An 8,678-nucleotide genomic window follows, 5' to 3' on the forward strand; every position below is an offset into this window, starting at 1 on the left:
TTGGGGACTTCATCATGTTCAAAAACTCTTGAATTTTTGCACGCGCATCAGAAGTGCGCAAAATTGACGTATGATTCGGGTCCCGCAATTAGAGGAGAGAAAAAAGAACTCTCTAGCGCCCCCCAAAGTGGCCGCAATGTTAATTTTTTTTTTTACTTTTACCGATCGACTTGGAACCTTTTCACACAGGTTCTCTTGGATGTGCTGTACACAAAAAAAATTATGGTATGCAAATGCGCCTACCGTTTTATGGCCGCCATTTTGAATTTTGTGAAAAACACGTTTTTGCGAACTCCTCCCAGACGCTTGGTCCGATTCTTACGAAATCTTCGGCAGAATGATCGTTGGCTCGATGCGATCAAAAGTTATTGAAAGAATGTTGATATCTCATTTTTCAATAAAGTTATGGACCAATGAAGTTTGTAGGTTTGTGTCCTGAAAGTTCAAAGGCCTATAACTTTTTTTTTTCCAACCCCCATTTTCACCAAATTTTGAGGACATGTTCACAATGAGTCCTAGAACATCCCCAAATTTTCCCAGAATATTTGAACATTAGGGGGCGCTGTGGTGATTCTGTGTATTTTTGGCCATTTCCTTCAATTTTTGCATTTACAAACGAACGAACTCCTCCGAGAGTTTAAATCCGATCCATTTCAAAATTTGGCAACTGGTTCCTGACAGCCTTGGGGTCAAAAGTTATTAAAATCAAGAGTTTTCATAAAACCACCTGGGCGTGAGCTTGCGTGCAGTTTGGACAATTTTGGACGATTTTTTTCCAAAATGTAAAATGGTATAACTCCAAGGAACATTGATATTTCTGGCTATAAATGTATATTCATGATGCTTGTGTAGGCCTTTAAGTAATGCCATGCAGTGATTTTCGAAAAAGTATAGCGCCACCTATTGGCTTAGGTCAATGCAAAGTTTGTACATTTACATGTCCATTTCCCAGCCCTTTAATCTGATCAACTTCAAATCTGGGAATATAAGACGTAAGACTGTGACGATGGCTCACAGTGAGAATTGGGAGTTTTGGACCAACTTTGTGGCTGTGACGTCGCCATATTCGCATGAAAGTTCAAGCACATCTTCTGAGCCTCGGCACACTCCAAAACTCTTGAAAACCTCTGTGAGTATCCTACGTGATGACCTTTACAGACCTGATGTGCAGTTTTGGATCAAAAGTGAAAAATTGCCTCCATTGCGCCCCCTGGAAGATTTTGACGAAGCCCCGCCCGCACCCTGTTTGACCGACAAGTCCGCTGATTTTTTACCAAATGTATTAAAGGGAGACTTAAAAAAGTCTCTGAGGAATTTTCTCTAAAACAAACAGGAAGGCAGTTATAATTTTTTTAGTGTGAATATTTCCTGTATTTTTGGCGGAGAGTGACCGATCCTATTTCAGTGAGTTTTCGAATTCTCAAACCCATCAGAAGGTTTAGCTCTCCTGGTAAGAAACCGCCCCCCCGATCCTATGGTCGTGAGATCGTGTCCCGGCGAAATCAATTTTTTTTTTTTCCTCCTCTTTTTAAACGCGTGTCTTCTGATCTAACGAACAAAATGATTCAGTTTACTCTCCTTGCTGAGGTTATGGACTTTGTACACTTAAGAGCAGGTATGTCAAACTCGTTTCAGTTTAAGGCCAGAAACTGCTCCGTGGCCGCGCATACAGCTGACAGAAGAAGGTAAGGCTGATGCAGGACAGCTGGCTCACGGCGCAGCCGTTTGGCAGCGTGTCGCGGGTTTGACATATCTAACCTAGACAAATAACACGGACAGTTCAATATATTTACATCTGGATTTAAATACACGTATTCTGCAACATACGGGTGGAGATGCAAACACGTTTGGTGATGTAAATAGATGTTACGGGGAAATTTTAAGTTAAAGAACTTCATCACCCAGAATTCCCTATTCTTGGTTGACGGACATGCGCAGACTACGTGCGCACAGCCGCGCACGTAGTCTGCGCATGTTCCGGTTTTGTGTTGAACAGGCAAAGTATCACCGCTCCGTATTTTAAACTGCTAACTACACACCTATACTTCAGGAACTATTACTACTATGTGGATGTAAGCAAAGTGTTCTCATTCCCTCTTGGATGTGTGCAGCCAGTGAGGTACGTTTTGTTTAAGGGCTTGTTATATCTGCTCGACGGCACGGACAGCTAACTGGGATAGCGAGTGGAGCTAGCGGCTGCCGGATGGAGCAGCCAGTCAGCCAGCTTGCTAACTACACACCGGTGCTTACGTCCACATGTACTCAACGAAGTGGAAACGCCTTTGACGGTGAGTGATTACGTTTTCCTTGTGCGTTCTCCAGTCTCACCCAGCATACGTCTTTTAGCTAAGCTAACTACGGTAGCTTTACAGCGTCAAAAGACACCTCTTCACGCTATTAACGCCACTTTGTTTACGTTTCCGTGTGCCCTAAATAACTTGGCCCGATTGAATCACTTTATTTACACACTGAGTAGAACCGTGCTCGCAGCAGCTAACTAACTACTTTGTTGTTTAAAAGCGTCAGCTAAATGACACGTAATGTAATGTGCGTCTTCAATGCTTTTCAATATGTTATATATTCATTTCCTTCACAATGAGCATGAATCTAACATTAAATGATATGATTCATATGCCCCTCATTCCAATGAAATAATATACACACGTCAAGCTCATTATGGAGTTGAAACAACAAATTACTAAACTGTAAACAGTTAATATAAGAGAAAAAAATATTGTAATCAAGATAAATGTTTTTCAAAATGTGTGATTAACTAGTTAATTGTCTATAATCTGTTGACAGCCCTAATCGTATTCTGATAATACACCAAATACTACTGTAACTCTCTGCTGGCAGGTCTCCCTGCTGCCGCCATTCGACCACTGCAGCTCATCCAGAATGCAGCAGCTCGACTGGTCTTCAACCTTCCAAAATACTCCCACACCACTTCTCCGCTCTCTTCTTTGGATACGAGTGGCTGCCCGCATGCAGTTCAAAGCATTGGTACTGACGGACCACGCTGTGAATGGATCGGGAGCAGTCTACATCCGGGACATGGTGAAACCCTGCATCCCAACCCACGCACTCCGATCTGCATCTGGCAAGCTGCTTGTTCCTCCCTCACTGAGAGAAAAGCACTCGACGAGATGGCGACTCTTTGCTGTCCTGCTCCCAGATGGTGGAATGAGCTCTCTGATGACATCAGGACCGCAGAGAGCCTCTACATCTTCCGTCGAAAACTCAAGACACACCTTTTTAGACTCTACCTTGACTAAAACACTAGCAAACCGTAGCACTAACAAATGGTAGCACTTAAATTGTACTTATAATGCCACTTATCTTTAACATGTTTTGGGCGGTGATTTATTCAGTCATGTTTAGTCATATTTTGTTTTTTTTACTTGTCAATATGGTTTGGTACATGCCGAGTTAATCAATACACATTCTAAAGTGCAACGTCCATATGTGAATAAGAGTTGTATACGTTTATCATAGTCAACATGGTGTGGAAATATCCCTTATGTAGTTGGTCAATAGGAACTATAGTAGGCAGAAATAACAGCTAAGGTAATTACAGGTGGATATTTCTGGGAATTAACCTTGATTGAGACTGCATCTATGATATCTAAGATATACAGGACAAGAAAAATGCACTGGATGTGTATATGTGTTGAATCAATTATACAGACGCAAACTGGAGAACGAGACAAGTGTTGCTGTGATACTTATTGTGGTCATCGTGCCCGAGACCCGTAACAATTACTCCGCAGGTCTTTTGCAGCGGGGCAACAGCCCGGCGTCGGTGGATTCCGTTCGCGAGGCCGCAGATTCGGGTTTGAATGGAAGCCCCGAGAGTGATTTGTTTAGTCTCTTTAGTCTTTTTTGACCCGCGAGCCCGGCCGACCGCCGCCCCACCCCGACGTGCGAGAATAGGCGAAGGCCCGTTCATCGCTGCTTGCAGCTTTAATGAATTCTTGCAATTTCAATAGGGCTTTCGCCCGACTTGCAGTCGGCTCAGGCCCTAATAATAATAATTCTTGCAATTTCAATAGGGCTTTCGCCCGACTTTCAGTCGGCTCAGGCCCTAATGAATTCTTGCAATTTCAATAGGGCTTTCGCCCGACTTGCAGTCGGCTCAGGCCCTAATGAATTCTTGCAATTTCAATAGGGCTTTCGCCCGACTTGCAGTCGGCTCAGGCCCTAATTAAAGCTGCAAGCAGCGATGAACGGGCCTTCGCCTATTCTCGCACGTCGGGGTGGGGCGGCGGTCGGCCGGGCTCGCGGGTCAAAAAAGACTAAAGAGACTAAACAAATCATTCTCGGGGCTGCCATTCAAACCCGAATCTGCGGCCTCGCGAACGGAATCCACCGACGCCGGGCTGTTGCCCCGCTGCAAAAGACCTGCAGAGTAATCGTTACGGGTCTCGGGCACGATGACCACGATAACAAAAAGATGCATTCCTGTAAAATAAAGGTAGAGTCTGAAGCGCAAGAATCACAGCAAACGCTCGTCTCGTTCTCCAGTTTGCGTCCGTATAATTGATTCAACACACGTACAGTTTACATCCAGTGCATTTTTCTTGTCCTGTATATCTTATAGACGCAGTCTCAATCAAGGTTAATTCACACCTTGGTTTAGTCGAGGTAGAAGGACGACAGCTAACCCCACCTCTTTTGCTCCATCAAGATATGTTAACTTTTTAACCAAACCCGCTGGATGACGAAGTGGCTGTCTTCCTGAAGAGAGCTTTGCTGAATGAAATAATTAATAATACATTGACTAAGATACACTCTTCCTCCAGGGCTTAATATATTGGTAAGTTCAGTTTGAATCAGTTAAGCCATGTAGAAACTTTGCATTGACCCAAGTCATTAAAATTAAAAAAGTTCCAAGCCATCCAGGCCTATATGTCGTCAAGACAATTGAGTAGTTGTCCAACAGAGTTATCCTTTTTTGTTTTAAGATAAAAACCATAGCTGTTATTACTGCCTAATATAGTTCCAATTGACCAACTACATGAGACATTTCCACACCATATTGACCGTGCAATCTCTTCTTCAAACTCCGTTTGAAAGAAGACCACTGGCTGAAAAACAAAAAATAAAAGAAATGGGACCGGACCAGCCACAAATTAACATCAGACAGCAGGTGAAAGACAAGGAAGCGTCGTACACTAGAGGCTTTTCGCGGACATGGTACACTAGGAAGCCGTGGCTAACCGGCTGTGGAGTAACTAACTCGCTGTTTTGCTTCCCTTGTTTGCTTTTTAAAACCGCAGCGACCGATCGAGTCTGGTGTGAAAACGGTGTTCAGGACATGAAACATTTCATCTCATCTGCTCCTCCAAGCACTCACCATCTCATCTGCTCCTCCAAGCACTCAGCATCTTATCTGCTCCTCCAAGCACTCAGCATCTCCTCTGCTCCTCCAGGCACTCAGCATCTCCTCTGCTCCTCCAGAGATGCTGTTGTGTCCCTGGAGGAGCAGAGGAGATGCTGTTGTGTCTCTGGAGGAGCAGAGGAGATGCTGTTGTGTCCCTGGAGGTGCAGAGGAGATGCTGTTGTGTCCCTGGAGGAGCAGAGGAGATGCTGTTGTGTCTCTGGAGGAGTTTTATGTTTTTTTTGTGTGTCTGTCTTAGAGGTGGTTTGCTGTACGATTTATGTGAACACTGGAGACAATGTAAATAATTTTTATTGACTTGCTCACCATTACAATTGGTAATGCACAGTCTTCTTCATCTAGTGGTTACTCCATGTAATAACAGCGACTATTTGCCTCTTTGTGTATATTGAATATTGACGCAAATTACAGCAATTATAAGTTCACCTTGTATGACTTGGTTTCCTAATATGATGTGTATGACTTGGTATGACCTTGTCTTTGAAAGAACAATATTTGAAATCTACAAGGACATTCTAAATTCATAGTTTAATAATTACATTAGATGCTATTTGTTTTTAAGTCGTTACTTTGGTGTTAATGTAATAAATAAACGGCAGAAATCTCCCTCAGCCCCCCCTACTTTTTCCATCACCAGCCGCCACTGCTTAACAGTAACCCGTAATATCACAAAACGTGTTTGCATCTCCACCCGTATGTTGCTTCCCAACGGAGCCACCAGCTCACTGTGATTACGCAATACAAAATGGCGGAGAGTGCGATCTTTGGGGACTATATTTTGCAGCATTGTTCAATAAACACAATTGAAGTCACATCAGGAGTCTAATTAATTAAGAAAGGGCGATGTACAAAGTGCAAAACATGAATAGCGGTTACTTTGAACAGAAATACATTACGTTAGAGCTGGCAAACGCCAGGTCACTCACGTCTCCCCCTCCAGCTCCACACATACGGCAGCTGTGCCCAGCAGCCGTATGTGGCTGAAACGAGTGTGACACAGCTGCTCTAAGTGTACAGTTATTTAAAAACCTCAGCAAGGAGAGTTACCTGAATCCTTTTGTCCGTTAGATCAGCCGGACACGCGTTTAAAAAAAGAAGTAACAAAAAAAAAAGTATGATTTCGTCGGGACTCGATCTCACGACCATAGGATCGGGGGGCGGTCTCTTACCAGGAGAGCTAAACCCTCTGATGGCTTTGAGAATTCGAAAACTCACTGAAATAGGATTGGTCACTCTCCGCCAAAAATTCAGGTAATATTCACACTAAAAAAATTATAACTGCCTTCCTGTTTGTTTTAGAGAAAATTCCTCAGAGACTTTTTTAAGTCTCCCTTTAATACATTTGGTAAAAAATCAGCGGACTTGTCGGTCAAACAGGGTGCGGGCGGGGCTTCGTCAAAATCTTCCAGGGGGCGCAATGGAGGCAATTTTTCACTTTTGATCCAAAACTGCACATCAGGTCTGTAAAGGTCATCACGTAGGATACTCACAGAGGTTTTCAAGAGTTTTGGAGTGTGCCGAGGCTCAGAAGATGTGCTTGAACTTTCATGCGAATATGGCGACGTCACAGCCACAAAGTTGGTCCAAAACTCCCAATTCTCACTGTGAGCCATCGTCACAGTCTTACGTCTTATATTCCCAGATTTGAAGTTGATCAGATTAAAGGGCTGGGAAATGGACATGTAAATGTACAAACTTTGCATTGACCTAAGCCAATAGGTGGCGCTATACTTTTTCGAAAATCACTGCATGGCATTACTTAAAGGCCTACACAAGCATCATGAATATACATTTATAGCCAGAAATATCAATGTTCCTTGGAGTTATACCATTTTACATTTTGGAAAAAAATCGTCCAAAATTGTCCAAACTGCACGCAAGCTCACGCCCAGGTGGTTTTATGAAAACTCTTGATTTTAATAACTTTTGACCCCAAGGGTGTCAGGAACCAGTTGCCAGATTTTGAAATGGATCGGATTTAAACTCTCGGAGGAGTTCGTTCGTTTGTAAATGCAAAAATTGAAGGAAATGGCCAAAAATACACAGAATCACCACAGCGCCCCCTAATGTTCAAATATTCTGGGAAAATTTGGGGATGTTCTAGGACTCAATGTGAACATGTCCTCAAAATTTGGTGAAAATGACGGTTAGAAAAAAAAAAAGTTATAGGCCTTTGAATTTTCTGGACACAAACCTACAAACTTCATTGGTCCATAACTTTATTGAAAAATGAGATATCAACATTCTTTCAATAACTTTTGATCGCATCGAGCCAACGATCATTTTGCCGAAGATTTCGTAAGAATCGGACCAAGCGTCTGGGAGGAGTTCGCAAAAACGTGTTTTTCACAAAATTCAAAATGGCGGCCATAAAACGGTAGGCGCATTTGCATACCATAATTTTTTTTGTGTACAGCACATCCAAGAGAACTTGTGTGAAAAGGTTTCAAGTCAATCGGTAAAAGTAAAAAAAAAAATTAACATTGCGGCCACTTTGGGGGGCGCTAGAGAGATCTTTTTTTTCTCCTCTAATTGCGGGACCCCAATCATACGTCAATTTTGCGCACTTCTGATGCGCGTGCAAAAATTCAAGAGTTTTTGAACATGATGAAGTCCCCGAAAGTGCGTTCGAAGTGGCGAAATAATAAAAAGAAGAAGAAGAATTCTTGCAATTTCAATAGGGCTTTCGCCCGACTTGCAGTCGGCTCAGGCCCTAATTAAAGCTGCAAGCAGCGATGAACGGGCCTTCGCCACTTCTCGCACGTTGGGGTGGGGCGGCGGTCGGCCGGGCTCGCAGTTAAAAAGAAGAAAAAAAACGATGGCTCTAACGGGAAGCGAACCCGGGTCAAAATATTGAAAGTCCTGTGAATAAGCAACGGAGCTACGTGCTGACTTGTGATTGCAAAATCGAAAAGTGACCTAAAAAAAAGGCGATTCACCCACATTGCGTCAGGGCAGAGGGATCAATATTTTGCAGCATTCTTCAATAAACACAATTTAAGTCACATCAGTAGTGTAATTAAATAACTTGGGACGATGTACAAAGTGCAAGACCTGGATAGTGGTTACTTTGAACAGAAATACATTACGTTAGAGCTGGCGTACTCTCACAGCATGAACTGACGCAAGACTACGAGCGCGTCTGTGGCTCCGCTATTTATATCAGTCAGTCAGCTGTGTCATTCTGTTCATGTGCCACGGAGCAGTTTCTGGCCCCAACCTGAAAATAGTTTAACACCCCTGCTCTAAGTGTACAGTTATTTAAAAACCTCAGCAA

This window comes from Pungitius pungitius, chromosome 5 (assembly GCF_949316345.1).
Source record: "Pungitius pungitius chromosome 5, fPunPun2.1, whole genome shotgun sequence".
NCBI classification, from domain to species: domain Eukaryota; kingdom Metazoa; phylum Chordata; class Actinopteri; order Perciformes; family Gasterosteidae; genus Pungitius; species Pungitius pungitius.